This window comes from Lingula anatina, chromosome 8 (genome assembly GCF_051362555.1).
Source record: "Lingula anatina isolate TDL-2025a chromosome 8, LinAna3.0, whole genome shotgun sequence".
NCBI classification, from domain to species: Eukaryota; Metazoa; Brachiopoda; class Lingulata; order Lingulida; family Lingulidae; genus Lingula; species Lingula anatina.
Window position 1 is genome coordinate 15,469,926 of NC_141774.1, and position 19,104 is coordinate 15,489,029.

Here is a 19,104-nt window from a genome sequence, read left to right on the forward strand (position 1 = left end):
TTGAGTAAATGCACCTGTATATTAGGTTTTCTTAATTCAATAAAATGATTTTACAGAGCTTTACATAGCACATCCACTGAAATAGTACAACCCATCCAACTTCTACCATATGTACATAAATGTGCAAAGAAAATTACTTTCCTTCAACGCCATATCCTTGCACAAAAGTAAGAAAAAGCTGTAAATACACATCTTTATTAGAAAGTATAAAATACAAATTTATAATAAGAACAAAAAGTTGCTTTTCAGTTTACACGTATTTTAATCCTGTAGCTAAACAGGTTATAAGACGAGTACTGCCACTAGTCAGAAGAAATCTTTCCAGTTAATGGTAGCATTAGTATATAATATAGTAATATCAAATCAGTAGAGATACAAATGCTGACAAAATAAAATTGAGTGAGTGGAAGATGGCCTGTCCCCTGTCCTCTAATTTGTGACCCACATCTAGGAAAGTAAACTTGTATATCGTCCTATAGATGTAGATAAATTTATCTGTGATTTTCCAAATACAAGTAAGGATTACCCTGTAATCTCCCACAGGGGGTCTGTGGTATTTCCAGGATATAATATATGTTGCATACTGGTATTGTCTTTTTCCCCTCTTGTCGGTAATGGTCACTGCCTTGCCTTTGTATTTTCTCTAAATTAAACTGGAAATGACATGCGCAGGGTAAATGTTGATAGAATATACATCACTTATTGGTTGGTTTAGACCGTTAGTTTTTACTAGTACTTGAAGGAGACATTGTAAAGAAAAATATTATGCTGATAGAAACAACTGGTGGAAAAAACTGCATACACACCGTGATGGCTGGATACTAAGATCTTTATTGGTGTGCAATTTGTTTCTTGTTCCTTTTTGGTCCCACTGTGCTCATTTCAGGTTTGCTGACAGACAGGTACATTACGTTGACATTGGGGCATAATTCTTTGCCAGCCAAATAGAATTGATAAGGTGTATCTACAACCATTTTTCTCCGGAGCACTGCTCTCCAAACCTGATGTTTCATTTCCCCTACGATCCCATCCACTGGCCCTTTGCCATGGGCAGTGGTATAAAAAGTACCACTGCGCTTCCATACCAAAATCTCTTTCATGATAGTACCATGTTTAGACAGTAAAAACCAACTTTTTAACTGACTGGGGGTTCCGGATCCATCTGACCAGTAATGGACTTTGCTGAATGATTGCTGGTGTTGGAGGTCTTCGAGAATGGCCTTATTACAAGTGAAGACGGACTGTTTGTTATGGTGCAGATCATCAGATACCACAACATATGGTTGGAGCTGGAGGTCTCCTTCAGACTGTTCTAAATCATGCACATGCAGTGAACAGAATGACTTGCTCACAGTTCTAGTGCTCTGACATGATCTCTGGCGGCACATGTCAACACCTTATCACTGACAGTCAACCTAGCTAATAATCAGTAATGGTTAATGAATTACCCAGTAATGATCAGTTGCAAAAGAAAAATAAGAAATGTAACACACCAGAACACTTGAAAATGATTCAATTGAAGATGAAAAACCTTGTGTTTCACATCTGTCAGAAAATGTCCCGTCAGAGACAGAAAATGTCCCGTCAGAGACAATGATAAAATGTGGCAATAAATTCACTGTTAATTGTTTTAATTTTGTAATCTTTAGCTATAATCATTACTTATCATTATTTAAAAGAGGATTTTAAGTTTCATTTATACAACCTACCAGATGTGGAAAATATGAAAACTTTTCGAAGTCAAATGTCTCTGACGGGACACACCACTCCTAGTGCTAAATAATTTTTTACTCAAAATAAGTGAAAGGTGGCAATTTTCTATGTTCTACTATTACTTCTGATTAGTTTACCATATTTGGGTGATAAAAACAACCTTATATCTGACTCAGGCCAATATGACCATGTGTCCCGTCAGAGACAATTTTTTTTTCCTTTATGTTTCCCAGTGGCTCACAGAAAAAGTACTGGGAGTATATCAATGAAACTTACATTGTCTGAAAATTTGATTTCTTTTCTACAAAAATGTAAAAGTTTTAAATTTCAATGAAACAAAAAAAAAATTTGACACCCATGGCACCGTTACCGTGTTTTGACCCATATTCACTATTTTTATTAATTATGAAATGTGGATTTAATTCTTCAAACCCAGTTTTGAAGCACTGAGACAACACCCCCTTATGATTTAAACTAAAACTGATAACATTCCATTAGACTTTCATTAGTTTGTGCAAAATATATTACCCAGGGTAACGCGTCTTGGATTTGGTGGATATAGCTGTTCAACTGTCCTGTGTGCCATAAAAAGGGCAGCTGCTGTTTCCCTTTTTATGAAATGATAAACTGTGATGGTGTAGCTATCACATCGCAAAATTACAGCTTCCCAGAGAAAGTTTGAAATTTTCGGTCAAATTCAACATTTTGTAACCACTAGCAAAGAATGACAGTAATATATAGTTCATTTAAATTATGCAGCACAACAGTCCTTGGCATAAGGGACTTATTTACATTTCTTCATCATAAATGCTTCAATTTTGCATTCCATTAAAAATATGATGCATCAGCAAGCCTACCTGCCCTGAGCTTTGTTGCTCTCACTAGCTTTCCCATCAAGTGGTGGAAGATCTTTGGCTTCTTCTTCCTGAATAAACCAATGAGGAAAGTCAACCTAATAATGCATGCATTAATACGAACACATATGCCCCACCTCAGATTCTAACTACTAAATAAATAATATATTCTTCAACCCTCTACTAGTCATAATATCCTAAACACTTCAACTAACTCCCGTTATCAACATTTACAAAACAACATTTTATCTAGCAAATTTGGATAATGTAATTATTTCATGTAATATATATTTCCTCGATAATTGTGAGGTCACCCGTACACGAAAAACAATGCTTACATCGCTTTATTCATCGCTTTATTACTTTATTCATTTATTAGCTGTCTGGATTTGGAGACTAAGCAAGTCCGATAATATAGACGTTTCTCAAGACATTTGCGTCTCGTTATACACAACGTATACATAACGAAATCATATGCAAAAAATGCGTATCGCTAGAATTTTCATTACGTGACATAATGTATAAATAACTCAAAACTTACCCGCCGGTGGCTAAATCACACACTTTCAGAATTACGCCGCCATTGTTAATTGTTTTGGTCTCGAATGAAAGCGAGAATCCACGGGACATCAAAAGGTCATTGGCAACGCATTGCTTGACGAACGGCAAGGAGAGCATCGAAAGCCCCATTGACAATCACAGTTTTCATAATGATTACGATAACTGCAGTTTTGGTGGTGAAATGCAATTAATTATATATTCATATGTTGTTTACAACGTATTTCTTGTGGAATATTGAATCTCAAACGAACAGTTGTTATGCCTTTAAGTTTAAGGAGCAATGCAAATGTCTATAATTTGTGTGTAATAATAATGGATATTAATCACGAAGGAAAAGTGGTATTGTTTACAAAAGTGTTTAAGTTTAACTGCGACAAGCAGGAAAAGAAATATTGTGAGTACACTTTCGCTTTTAAAGTAGTTTTGACAAATGGTAATTGTTTTATTGCGTAACGCCGTGTATAAATGATTAAGGAAACGTTTGAAACAGCGACCATATTTCATTATAATTTATAGTATATGTTTCCATGCTGACGATTATTTGGCAGAAAATTGAACAATCTGTATTGATCCGATTATTAGGAGAGGTAAAAAACCAATAGATACATGACTCACTGAGAAGAAATTGGAGTCATTTGACTCTCTACTCAGAGTCCAGCACCCCTTGACCCTCATGGAGTTAATTTGACTCCTATAAGGGTCAAATTACCTCACTACCAGAGCTTTAGACTCTCTTATCAGAGTCAATCACCCCCTGGCTCTCATGGAGTCAATCTGACTCTAAAATCAGAGTCAAATTATCGGGGGCCAGTGTCTGGCTGACCCCTTTCACCGACTTTTTTCGCTCGCTGGACAGTAAGGTTTGATTCATTACTTGTGATGGCAGTGTGCAGACGGCGTGGAGAGAACAGTTTTCATCATCCTTTGTCAGTATAAACATTACTTTATTGGCCATAGTTGGTTTTATGCATAAACAAGTGGTTTTCTGTGTGTTTCTGCATGCAGAACTCGTGCGCTTAATTATTACTGGCCCCGGCTTTCAGTTGCCACACCCTTTATGTGATATGTTGGTATACAGGTTGTAGGTTTGACCCACCAATGTGATATATATATATATATATATATATATATATATATATATATATATATATATATATATATATATATATATATATATATATATATATGCTGTTTATTACCAGATTTACAAACTGTTTGTTATTGCTGTTTCAACACCACATGTGACCGCATGGCCTAGTGGTTAGGGTGTCTGCCTCTGGGGTTCAAGGCCGTCCGGGGACACAACAATCTGAAATGAACGTTACTTGCTCTTTCTCCCCTTGGCGATGTTGTTGTTTTTGTTCATGATGTGCCTAGGAGTAAAAAAATCCTTAAAATGGGGTCATGGTGACTCTTTTGTAGAGATAGATCAAGGGATGAAGTGATGTGTGAATGGAGTTAATTGTGACCCTCCTTTGGGGTCTGGGCTGGCATTTCTTCATCGGAGTCAACTTGACTCCAATTGGGAGTTATTTTAGGCACCACTGCTGGACTCCAAGTTTGGAGTCACTTGGACTCCGATTTTATTCTCAGTGGCTGAGTACATATACAGTTGGTGACGAATCAAACCACAGAGTATCATTTATATTTTGAAAGTTATAGACACATATAACCAGCCAGAAAATTAGCGATAGGCCAAATGCTTGCCTTTTTAATCGATGTTTCTTGTGTGTAAAATACAGCGTCCTGTGCATTCAATATTCAAATGCAGTGAATCTTCTAGATTCCTGCAAATCGGTCTTATTTTTGCAATGAAGGCCAGAGGTTGACTTGTAATAAAATAAGAAATGAAATATAATTAATGAAAATTCTGATTCATTTAAATAAAAATAAGTAATACATTAAATATGATAAATTTAAAGTTAAAAAATAAAAAAAAAAATATTTTTTGACCATAATATCATTTATATCAGTTGAAGATATTATGAAGGCTTAAAGGTAAACCTTACGCGTGCAGTAGCTAACTGTTAACGAAATTAACAGATGTGTTTGCAAATTTTCGAATTGTTTATTTTGTACGTGGCAATTAGATACTAGAGAGTAAGATTGCTTTCACCAAATAAGACATTTTGAGAAATGATAATGATTTTATTGCATAACACTGCGTATTAATGATTCAGAAAAAAGTCTGAAACAGAAAACATCTTGCTGGCACCATATTTCAGGGCAATCTGTTTCTGTTTCCTTGCTGAGGGTAAACAGATATTTCCTTGTACAGAATTGTATAAATAGCGGCTTGGGATGCGTAAGATAGCAAGTCTCTTAGAAGAGAACAAATTCCTGAGATTTCATTCTCCTGCTAGGACAACTTCCATTGGAACAATGAAGTCGTGCGCTCTTCTTGTGCTTTTGGTGCTCTTTGCCGCTGTTGTCATAGAAGGTGAGAAACAAAATATTTATAATGACTTAAAGCGTAAGTAATGACGAAAAGAAAAGAGATGTCAGAAGTGAGACAGTACTCTAGACAGGCAGTATCTCAGCTCGGGCGAGATTTATTTAGAAATGTTAACAAACTATGACATGAGTGCTTACTAACAGTGGTATTTTGCTTTCTTTTGAAATACACAGTGAAACTAATAATTGTGCCTGAATTTGCATTTCCACAAATTATCTTGAGTCAAGTTAGAAAATATCTGAATACATATATAAAACCATTTTAGTCTGTTCTATGAGGGGTGTCTGTTCTTTGAAGATCACTCTGAAGAAGAAGCTAAAACAATCAAAAATTATTTGTCACTACCAAAGTATACCAGTAAGAAAATTATTGAATTTAATGGAGACCAAGAAATGTACATGGAGTTCAGAAAGGGCATAGATGGTGACACACATAACTGACACCATTCCTAAGTAAAATTGGAAAGAACACATCTTTTAAGTTCCAATTTGTTATTTTTTTATTAACAATTGAATTTAGAAACTACGCGCAAAATAAATGCTCACGGGATTTCAGTAACGGATTTATATTTACCATTTTTTCATTTTGATATAGACACATCCGGGCAAGCTGTAGCGTATGCCACGTGCACCTGCTGTGGTCACAGGTGTAGCAGCGACCATGGGAGATGCGAGTGCGGCGGAATTCCACCCAACTGCTACTGTGCTGCAGTTGATTACACAACAAGGTAAAAGGTTTTGCAATCAGATTGTTCATAGCAGTATTTTCACAAATACATATTTAGACCAGCTGCTTGTTACACATAAAAAAATGTTGATTATTGTTCGAACCTTAGACTTCTAGCTAATTAGTAAATTCTGCAAGTCAATTTTTATGACATTGTTGTGAGAAACCATGAGAGTGACTTTATGGCTAGTAAAAACACCACAACAGAACACTATTTAATAACAAATACAGTTTGCCCAAAAAACCGAAAGACCGAAAAAATAACGAGATGGACGGTCTTGTAAATTCTATGAAGGAGAGAGAGAGAGAGAGGTGGGGGAGGGAGGGGAAGGTGGAAAGAGGATTAAAGAACCAGGTTGTACGTGTGTATGTCTTTTACTTTGATTGTCGTATGTAGTGTTTATTTCCATTCACTTTTGTCATATAATCTAATGCAAGCTATATAATGTGCGTTCAAATAAGTAAATAGAAAAAAAATAAATATCGTATTGTAAATGTTCAGTTAAATACAATGGTTCATTATTTAAAAGTTTATAATAACAGTTAAGAACAGTTTACACATATTTTTTGTTTGCAGAAGACCCTTCTTTCGAGGGTAAGCATGGCCAGTTGGACATAAAGAAGAAAACAGGAAACTAGTCACTCAGCTAAATGTAAAGCTGCTGTATTTGGACATTTTTTTGTGAATTTTGAGTTCAACAATAAGTGGCCATAATAAAGATTGTAGTAAATACGTTGTATTTACTGCATTATCAAAACTCTAATTTTACTGCTTTTGTCGTTGTTGAAAATAGTTTAAATGCTTGATACGTATATTAAATCAATGGGCAATGCACCACTGAAAATTAGAGGCTATATCATTTATTTCATAAGCATGAATGAAAAAGTAAACTTATCAAGATCTCTTTATTAGAACGGAATGCTTTAACCTCTGTTATAGTTATTTGTGTTACTTAAAAATATTGCTGCACCGGAAAAATCTTGATACACAGAAAACTAGCCAAAGCATTTCGAGTACCAAAATGTTTCCAGCACTATATATATATTAAGATTCTTTTGCATTATTCGTCATATTCCTCGTATAAAAATACTGACTACAGTAACATTTGTTGCATTTTAACTATTTCTTGAATGTGATGTCCAAATACAAATTTAACATTATTACCCAAGTGCCTCGTGATTAAAGTCTAAACAGAAAAAGCGAAAGTATGTCAAAATCATTTCATGTTTTTTGTCGAAATTCAGCACAATTTATTAAGAAACAAATCTACTTTGTTGCAATAACACATCAGTTAATGAAAAGTTGCAAAGTTTTTGGCTGTAGCCAACAGGGCATTCGCCATATTGGTCAATCAAGGTCATCACGCACGCGCCACCGATGACACACTTTTTACGGCATTCATTGGTCAGCTGTGTAATGCACTATTTTCCACCGCAACCACTTCTACAGCTGCGGCAAAAATTAAAAGAATATATATATATATATATATATATATATATATATATATATATATATATATATATATATATATATATATATATATATATATATATACATGATGAACAGTTTTTATACAAGTGCTATTAGATATCACCTTGAATTCTGACAAAAATAGAATGATACTTTTAAAAATAAACGAAACGCAGAGAATACATAGTATTCTGATTTTTTTATATATATACACGCACATTTATTTTTTATCTGTGTTCTAGTTTCTGCATTTTATTTGATTAAGTGACTAACATAGCTACAGACTGAGTTATCATTGTCGTAAAAAAACCAGGTGCCTCCATTTTTACATTGTATGTAACAGCTTACTTTAACCATGGGTATATCTTCTTAAACTTCGCATCTTCTTCAACATGAAAGATAAAATATGAAATTAAAAGATAAATAAATACATAAATAAATAACAACATTTTGTGCCAAGAAATAATACTATGAGATATTTTAATGCAAATGAGACTTGAAGAAATATACTAGTATACATGTACGTGCTGTAGAGCACTGACAAAGATTTTGTGGACTAGTCTTCTGTTTTCCTTTCCTTCTGTTTTCCTCGGTACATTTATATGTTATTTACAGTTGGTGCATGTTTGCATGCACTTTTCAAGTGACGTTTTTGCTTCAGTTCTACCACATCCCTCATAACCGCCTTTGTACCTCGTCCCGCCACTGTGGCCGTTAAGTTGTTGGTGGCTGTCTTCAGTTTTGCCATATATGGACTTAAGAAGACGTACCAGAAGTATTTGAAATACATCTGCTTTGAAAAGCTCGAAAATTTCGTATATTCGTGACTACAACAACAGTACTTAAGTTATAAGCTAATGTATGTAGTTTGCTTTAATTCAAGGAATACTGAAAGAAATACACGTAGCCAATTTTCAACGAGGTGTTTTTTTAATAGCAGCATTCAGTCTAAGCAGAAAGCCAGGACAGGTGCTGGTAGTTATAGTTGATATAAATAACAATATAATAATATCAGTATGATGATATATGCCTTCACAGGTAATGCGTAGGGAATAATTGTATGCACATAAGCTTTTTCCGATGGGGCAGCTAGTGAATCTGCATAGAAAAAAGCATGAGTTTCCCCGTTGTTGTATATGTCATGCTGGTAATACCTCGATATCTTAGCCTAGTATATGTAATACATAGGTAATTACTAGGATCAGTTAAAAGAGGACAAAAATACGTAAGCCCAACATGCAGCAATACACATACCTTTAATATTAATACAATAAGTTCTGCCAGAGGCATGTTCACAATCGAAATACTACTACATGTAGCAGCGTGCAACCCTTTCTTTAACCTAAGGCTCTGTTCACAACTAAGTTGTATTATCTGAGCTGGAGTTTATTATTATAGTTGTCTTCAGCTTTTGTTTTACTCATAACTTACAATTTTGGAATTTAATTTTTTTCACTATATTTTAATTCTTATCTTATTGAAAACTGTTACCAAGCAAAAACTATCAGTCTTCAACAAGGAAACATACAGAATAACGTCGACTTGAGATATGGTCCTAGCAAGATATTTTCTGTTTCAAACATTTCCTCAATCATTATTACGTAACTCAACGCAATAAAACAATTACCATTTGTTAAAGCGTCTTCTAATGACAAGTATTACCTGCTTGTTCAAAGTCCTTCCTGTTTAATGCAAGCTACTAGCACATATATATATGCACTTCTTTTTTTTTCTACAAGTATACAAGCTTCCTTTATTCTGTAATATACACGGGACAATTTTGAAAATAAAAAAGTCAACATTTTTGTTGTTGTAGTAAAACTGAAACTGACACATAATAATAATTTTATGATTTATTATAAAACATCTGCTGTTAATTGACGAGGAGGATGTTATTTTCCAGCAAATGAATCTACCACGTACATGATAAACAAATATAAAGAGAGTTAGATTCCCCTTTAACCCCATAGCGCCTGAGGGCATCTGACCTAGAAAGTGCCCTTGGTCCTGAGCCATCTACCTGGATGCACTCAATTTTACAGGCTTCCTCATTTAATCAATAATATTGTATTCATTTGTCCAGAAAACACCTAAGAACTGTACATTGTTAGAAAGCCAAATAAATAAGCTTTAATGTCATATCAATTTTGTTCACATTAGATAATTAAGGTAGAAAAAGCAGAAGTTTAAAGATGAGACTTATTTTTCTTGAAGAGAAGTAAAAAACAAAATTTCAATTTCAGCATGCACACTTTTTTTTCATTTTACCAGATAATTTGTTAAAATTTTCACATAAGCATCCTAAATATGTTTCCAACAATGTCAGAAAATTTCAGAAAAATATCTTGTTTAGTTTTTGAGTTATAATAAATTTTCTGGGATGCATGCTGTTCCTAAAATCTTGCATCATTGCACAGGGTAAAGAAGGGTTGCTGGTTTGAAGACTTCCACCTTTTTACTTTCTTTCCAAGCCACAAAATTAATTATTTGCCTTGTTAATCCAAAGCAGAGCCAGATATAGAGATTTTACAATCACAAGACAATTATATAATAATATGTCTTTTTCAAAATTAAAATAAAATAATATTGGTAAATCTATTTTTCAAGTGTGTGTGTGTGGGGGGGTGTTTCCATGCACAACACAATATGCACTCATAATATTTTCTTTATACGAGTGACAACACACCAAAAATATCTTCTTTTTTAAAAGTAAAACAAGAACTGCAAATATAAAACTAAGAAACTTTATTGGTCTAAACCTACTGAAAAGCTAAGAATGTATGCACCACTGACTGAACAAAAAATAATTCAAAATCCAATGTTTTGCTATGAGCAAAAAGTTACATAAATTATACAGTAAAAACTGAATCACATTTTGGCTTCTTTGCACAAAACATGACATTATAAAAAAATTGCCCTTTTCAATTTAATCAATCATCAAGAACCAACAATTTAATAAAAATAATTTTTATAGTAATAAGACGTATTGCAAAAATCATTTACAAGAATATAAATATTGTCCTGAGCAAATATTACTTTCATGAATAAAAACTGCACCATAAAACATATGGCATTTGTACACAATGAGGAAAAGACATGTTGATACAACACACTAGTCAACATATGGCATTTATACACAAGCAGGAAAAGACATGTTGATGCAACACACTAGTCAACATATGGCATCTGTTCACAAGCAGGAAAAGACCTGTTGATGCAGCACACTAATAAACATATTTCATTTATGCTTGTACACAAGCAGGAAAAGACATGTTGATCCAGCAATTGCTAATAATATCAATGTATGTATCATAAGGAAAAAAATATTTTTCATGAAAACAATATCATAAGCACTATGTCCTGTACAGTTATTGTGACATAAAATAAATAAATAACAAAATGCAATTTATCACAACCCTAAAGCTACACACTCAACACAAATGTAATATTCATAATATGACTTTCAAAACTTCCTTGAACAAACACGACTGATTATTATGTATATTGAAAGTAACCCAATAAAAATCATAAATAAACATTCAAGATGTGAAATTCAAATTCCTGAGCAAATATACCATAAAGCACATGAAAAATTCAACATGTGCACTGGCAGAAATAAATGCTGTATATATATATCACATATAGGTATGCAGTACAATATTTATCAAATGTGACCAATTGCACAAAAGCATCATTCTAACTAAAACTTTTTTATTTTTATTTTTTTGCTTTTTTTCTCTGTTTTGGTGTATCTGCCCTATCTGGGTCATTGAAAATAAAGTCACGCATATAATGAAACCTATGGAAACATGGGACAGGACACATTCTGACTTTACATACACTACAAGTGTAAGCAGTGTCAACACGCTGTAAGTGTACAACACAGGCAGATCTTTTTCTGTCAGCAGAAATTGCTGGTGCATGTTCTAAATTCCGATTGAGACGAACACAGTCTGGTAAAGTTACGAGAGGCTTTCTTGTTTCTGAGGCTGCATTTCCTATCAATTCCTGACATAACAGAAGTGTGAAGTCTTTCATTTTGATTTTTTTTCCAGTTGACTTTTTATATAAAATATAAGAATTAACCCGTGCAATGTCAAGCAAAAACCAAAACAACTTGAGATACCACACCACCCCTCGCATCAATCGCTTGTGTGCATTGATATACTGGTCAGACAAATCTACCCCTCCCATATAGGTATTATATGTGGCCACAGTAATGGGACGGGGGACATTGACCTTTGTCCATTTGCCATTCTGTTTGGAAGAACGCTGCACGGTGTCAGAGTCCTCACTGACAGGGAGAGTAGTGAGGAGAGTAACCACCTTCTTGTCTTTCCAAGTCACAGCAGTGAGGGGACCTTTGAACATGTGAATCGAGCTGCCTCTTTGAAGTTTCTTTACTACAGTGGCTTTCCCATTCATTGTGTAAGGCAGTCCTTTTCTGTTTGGGCGCACCGTCCCACAAGCTAAAGTACTCCTTCTCAAAAGCTGACAGAAGGCTGGAATGCTAGTATAATAGTTGTCCATATAGATATTATGTCCCTTATCTAAAAAAGGCTCAGTCACTTTCATAATAACGTCATGGGTTACTCCATTTTCAGAACTGTCATTGGCCTTGCCTGTATAAACTTTCATATTTAAAATGTACCCTGAAATAGATTCACTTAGCATAAAAACCTTCAAACCCCAGCGTATAGGTTTATCCTTCATAAACTGCTTGAAACCAAAGCGCGATTTACAAGCAATCATTGACTCATCCAAAGCAATTTCTTTTTCTGGCTGGTAGACTGAGCGGAGTTTACTGATAACAGCATCCAGGACAGAGCGCACTTTGTAGAGTTTGTCATATGCAGGGTTATTTTTGTCTGTTACTGCTGTCTGGTTATTTGTAAAATGAAGATACCGCAGTATAGCCAGAAACCTGTCTCGAGACATTGCCTTTCTGATACCCGGAGAAGAAAGCAACCAGTTATTAGTCCAATAGTCCCTTATATTGCTCTTTATTACAAGACCCATGGAGAAAATGATGCCTAGCCAGGTTTTCAGTTCTTCTAGCCCAATATTTGTCCATGCACACTTATGCTGCTCTGGGGCGTTGGCTCTCTCTTGCTGTGCATACAAGTTAGTTTGTTGACAGATCAACAACAGAAGGGCTTGGGTAAAAAACAGGCTAAAGAATGTACCTAGAATGAAAAAGTAAAAACAGACAAAGCTGTAAAATTATACAACATAAGTATGCTGTATATTACTTACATCCCAAAGTATAAAAGATTTCAGATTTCTCAAACTAACATGGACATCGATGAAAAGTAAAATTTTGCACTTTATTATTTTACAAATACACAATAAGACAGCACTGGTATAATATTTATAAAAACAAAAAGTTTGCAAATCTTACTGAGTAAAATTTATACAGTGTATATGTCACTTATTTCACAATAAAACACAAACTAGTGCGATAAATATGCTCAAGTGACCAAGTGATACCCCGCTCAAATATAGTGTTGAAGATCAACAGTACATGTACATGTAGTTACAAATACAGACTACTGAAATAATTTACCTGGTGTCGCAGAATTCATATTTTCTTGTCCTCCAAGATCTTCAATGGCTTCTTCCGATAAGCCTGGCTTGCCACGGAAACGGAGGTTGCAGTCATTTCTATCACCAATATCCCCACTCCAATCACTCTCATCGTCTGCTTGGTTGCTGTCATTGGTATCATCAGCGTTTTCTAACTCAGGCTCCGCGTCCGAATCTGCTCTCCGACGACTCATACGAGCAAGAGGTACATCGTCTTCACTGTCGTCCGAGTCACTGCTACTAGACGTATCAAAATCTATCAAGGATTCTTCCCCAAAGTCAGAATTTTCTAACATTTCTAGCACATTTCTCACCTCAAGACTTCTATGTTTACTACTCGCCGCCATCTTGACTTGCTATCGCCTCGACAAGGGTGCATATGAATCGCTTTTTCATTTTCTAATTCTTGTCACACGTCTTTCAAAAGCCGGTAGAAAACAAAGAACTAACATCCGGTTAATCTTGTGACGGAAGTATGAATTGTTACACACGATAGGGGACAGTACGAGTATGTAAACACAGCAACCGCGTATATGCGGTTCCCGGCACTGAGGACTTTTTGAAATGAACCGCATATGTGCGGTTTCCGGCGCTATGGGGTTAAAAATTTAGATTTAAATAATGAAAAAAAAAAATGCAAATTAAATGAGGTTGTGGTTATCACTTGTATGTAATACAATTGTTTTTTTTTTACCACGAGGGTAATGGTTGCTTAACTGTTAAGTTTGGGAACTAAAGGAAGGAGAAAAAAATGAGAGAGCACTTCTGCTTTTAGACGTCGCTTTGACAAATGATAATGATTTTCTTGCGTAACACCGTGTAAAAATGATTAAGGGAAGTTTGAAACAGAAATTACCTTGCTGGGACCATATTTCATGACAATGTTATTCTGTGTTTCTTTGTTGAAGACAAATGGGGATTTGCTCGCACAGAAACGTATAAATAGCGGCTTGGGTTACAAATCTCATCGTAGAGAACTGATCCAGTCACCTGCTACGACAACTTCCTTTGCAACAATGAAGTCTTGCGCTCTTCTTGTGCTCTTGGTGCTTTTTGCCACTGTTGTCATAGAAGGTGAGAGGCACACAGTATTAATAATGACTTGAAATGTAAACTCTGAAGCAAAGAAAATAGATATGTCAGAACTGAGACCGAAAACTAGTCAGACGGTATCTCCGCTAGGGCGAGATTTAATTAGAAATATTACCTCAGTATGACGTAACTTTACCAAAAGAGGTCGTGATCAACATCACACCCAATAAGATAAACTAAAAATGTAAAATAGTTTATACATAAATAACAGAATCCAACTTAAGTAAGCGACAGTGTTAAGTAGTTCAGACTTTACAGATAGGCAGCTGCGAGTTCTTACTAACAGTGGTAATTTGCTTCCTTTTGAAACTCAGTGAAACTAAAGGACCATTCCCAGACCCTATAGTACTAACTGTAGGTTGATCTATCTCCTAGGGTATTCTTAAGCGGCTTAGTTGTCTTTCACGCCTAATAAAGCTTCTAGGGAGTAATTAATTATCGTTTATCAGCTTCAGTTAACGTGTCAGACCTCCAAGCTGAAAGCAATTTAGCGAGAAATTCCTTGGAGATGGATCGATCCTTTTAGTTCGATCTAGGTATGGGAACCCAGTGTAATAATTCAAGTTAGAGTTATCTAATTTGTATGCACAACCATTTTAGTTTCTTGCTTTTCTTCATTAACATTTGAATTGCGAAATTACGCATAAAATAAATGCATATGGACTTTCAGTAACACGTTTATATTTTGCATTTTTTATTTTGATATTAGACACAGCCGGACAAAGTGTAGCGCGTGCTACGTGCTACTGCTGTGGTCATAGGTGTCATACCGACCATGGGCGATGCTACTGCATCGGAAGGCGCCCAAATTGCCGCTGTGCTGCAATCGATTACCCTTGATAAATGGTGCTGTGATCCCATTGTTCATGCCAGTATTTTCATTAATATAAATTCAGACTAGCTACTTGCTTAACATAAAAATGTTGTTAACTGTGCTTATCTGAGACTGATAAAACCGATTAGTAAATTCCACAAGTCAATTTGGTGATATTGTTGTTAGAGATTATGAGAAAGAATTAATGGCCCATTAAAACAAAGTGTACTGACTCCACAGAAAAGTTTTCTTGATAACAGATTAAGTTTGCCCAAATGCATCAGTTTCAAGACTGAAAAAAAAAAAAAAAAAAAAAAAAAAAAACAGATAAATGTTTTTTTAGTTTTTTTTTCTAGAAAGTGTGTGTGTGTGTGTGTGTGTGTGTGTGTGAAGGAGAGAGATTATATTATATAATGCAACCATATTATGTTCATTCAAGTCAGTTCATAGAACAAATGCATATTGAGTTGTATATGGTCAGTTAAATGCAACGGCGTATTATTTTACAGTTTAAAATTACATTTTTTTAACATTTTTTTTTTTGTTTTCAGAATAGCCACCCGTCGAGAGGAACCATGACCAGTTGAACATACGGAAGAAAACAGGAAACTAGTCAATCAGCTAAATGCAAAGCTGCTGTATTTGGACTTTTTTGTGAATATTAAGTTCAACAATAAGTGGTCACAATAAAGGTTGTAGTAAATGCACTGTATTTACTGCATCGTCAAAGCTCAGAATTTATTTTCTTTGTCGTTGTTAGAAATCGTTTGAATGCTTAGTACGTTTATTACACCGATGGGCAATGCACTAAAATTTAGAGTCTCTAAAATTAATTTCATAAACATGAATGAAAAAGTATACTTATCAAGTTCGCTTAATTGAAATCAAAAGCACTAACTTAAGTTATAGTAATGATTGGGTAATTTTGCGCACAGGTTAGTCATATAAATAAATAAATAAATAAATAAATAAAAAAAAATACTGTTATTACATATTATACCAAGAAATAATGCAAGGTGATAATTCTTTGAAAATGACATTACAAGAAACGAAAAAAGTTTCTAGTGCAAATTATATGTAAGTGCTGTCGAACACTGACAAAAAGTTTGCAGATGTTTTCTTCTGGCTTTTTTCACATTCTCTCATTAATATAAAATCATATAAGCCAAAAGCAATACAAATATTATGCCTTTTGTTTTCCTTGGTACACGTACATGTAACTAAGTTGGTGTATGTTTTCATGAACTTCCTAAGTGACGTTTTTGCTCCAATTCCTCCACCGCACTGCTCTTCTGATACACGTTTTCCACGAGGTCTACAAGACCATGTCGCCACCTCTAGGCCGTACATCCCTTTGAACCGCCTTTGTACCTCGCCCCCTTCACTTTATCCATTAAATTTTTGGTGTCGGTCTTCAATTTTGCAATATAAGGACAGGAATTCGTACTGGGTGTATTTAAGATACATCTGTGATGAAAAGCCCGAAACCTCCGTTGATTCATGAATTTAAGAACAGTTTTTAAATCATAAACATATGTATGTGGTTTGCTCTAATTCAAGGAACAACGAAAGATATACACGTAGCCCCTTTTCAACGAGGCGTTCAATCTGAGCAGAAAACCAGCACATGTGCTGTTTGTTATAGTATATGTAAATAGCAATATACAGACTTGACATTTAATATGGAATATTTCAAAGATAAACCTGGGTAAAAATGCATTATATTTTTCCGAAAACACCCGATCTCTTATAAGATATGCATTGTTCTGTCAAAAAATTATCCGTATGTCGGCAACTACTGCATAGAAGAATTTGAATTTCAGCTACAAGAGATCGGATTTGCAGTGCGTAAAATGAGCTAAGCAGTGCTTTACAAAATTGTTGATCTGTAGCAGAATTTTGCGCAAAGGCAAACATTGGCAGACAGATTGTTGCTCCAAAAGGAACAGTCTGCACAGTTTAACAGAGTAATGTCCAGACTGGTGTACCTACACAGAGGCTATGGCCAATTTATCAAAATCTAACCACACGGATACAGGAACCACTGTCTTTCGGGATATGCTGCTGCAACTAACCAAATACCACCCAGTCCGTTCATGAGGGGTAAATTGCCACCAAAACGCGTTTTTCAAGGACGTTAGCGGACACTAAACTGCTTTTAACAGGTTACTGGTTTTAACAAGTTAGAATACCAGGCGACCTCCGAGGAACCCACTGTAAACAGTAAAACACTGTCATCTGTTTCTCTAATGAATTGGAGACCATGACCGTTTCTGGGTAGAGCACTGAAACCACGTACGAGGCTTACTTTACTGAGGTCAGATTTCACCTGTACTACTCAACTAGCCAAAATAGAGTTTACGAACACCCAGAAGAAGCTTACGACGAAGCGTGTGCCGCGTCTAAAGTGACCAAAGTCGTTGACAACATCAGTATTTGGAGTTGATACCACATTGGTGCCAAAACACCAATGGTAGTCATCGGCATGAACCTGAATTAGATCAAATAAAGGAATAATCTGGGAACCACTTGACTATCATTGTCTCCACTAAGCCATATTTCACACAACCCTCACATCTTTGTGCATGTAACAGTTATAGCGTGCCCATAAAGCAGCATCTAAAATGATCTTCCTTAGAGACGCTTCCATGTGTTTCAAAACGAGTGTCTTTACACCGCCCTGTATTTAATGCTACATAAACAAACCAATTAAATATAGACGATAATTATCCTTCTGCACGACGCTTGGAAACTGAATTAAGACACGCAATGACCGTTAAACCTTATTTTTTATATTAGGAAACTAATTTTACTGGAAATTTCAGAACTTTTCCATAAATCCCAGACTTTTTATCATGTTTTGTAAATAGAATCAGGCAATATAATATTTATTAGTTGAAAACGGGTTCATAAATTATGAAGTCACATTGGTGATCGTTTTAAGGCATATCTGCTGAAATTACCATTGAGATTAATCTTCAGTTTTATAATTGTTAAACATGCGCCACTTGTCTTTGACATTTAGAAACTTAATTGTTTACATACCACCTCAGATGCGGAGCACAATAATGTAATGAGGACAGATGGTTAGCGCCTCTAGCGGGCGTTAATTAACTGTTTATAAACAAAATAAATTGACTAATTTCCATTGAATTTGTAATTTTTTTTATCATGTACGTGGTAGATTATTTGCTAGAAAGTGACATCTTCCTCGCCAATCAACAGTAAATGTTGTACAACAATAACAAAGGGTTGACTTTATTTTCGAATTTGTTCCGTGTGCATTCAAAATAGAAGAAAGCATGTACACTTAAAAAGAAGTGATATATGTATATATGCGTGTGTGTGTGTGTGTGTGTGTGTGTGATGGTGGACTGCTGGTACACTTTGGACAAGCAGGTAATATCTGTCGGTAGAAGAGGCTTTAACAAATGGTCATTGCTTTATTACGTTGAGTTGTGTAATAATGATAAAGGAAATGTTTGAAACAAAATATCTTGTTGGGACAATATCTCATGTCGACGTTATTCTGTATATTTCCTTGTTGAAGACTGATAATTTTGCTCAATAACAGAGATAATTCAAATGGAAAACTGGTGTGAATTATCTAAATTTTGAAAGTTTTAGGTATTTTTTACAAATTCTGTGAATATTCTCGCTTTTCTCACGATCTGGTTTTCTCAATATCCAGAGGTAGATTTTCAATAAGATGAGAAATAAGATATAGTGAAAATTAAATTCCAAAATTATAAATTATGAGTAAAATAAAATGAAAGCTAAAAACAACAATAATTAAATTAAAATAATCTTAAATTAGTTTAAGGTAAATGCA

The 19,104-nt window shown here is 34.9% G+C and overlaps 2 long non-coding RNA genes across 2 annotated transcripts; both read left to right on the forward strand.

The window, feature by feature from the left end:
- The first annotated feature begins 5,414 nt into the window (after positions 1 to 5,414).
- LOC147760458 (uncharacterized) lies at positions 5,415 to 7,073 on the forward strand. The gene is made up of 3 exons (XR_015330906.1): positions 5,415 to 5,568; positions 6,178 to 6,310; positions 6,887 to 7,073. It is a non-coding gene; the product is annotated as an uncharacterized LOC147760458 (long non-coding RNA).
- A 7,211-nt stretch (positions 7,074 to 14,284) lies between these two features.
- LOC147760459 (uncharacterized) lies at positions 14,285 to 16,009 on the forward strand. Its single transcript, XR_015330958.1, has 3 exons — positions 14,285 to 14,440; positions 15,168 to 15,304; positions 15,824 to 16,009. It is a non-coding gene; the product is annotated as an uncharacterized LOC147760459 (long non-coding RNA).
- The last annotated feature ends 3,095 nt before the right edge of the window (positions 16,010 to 19,104 follow it).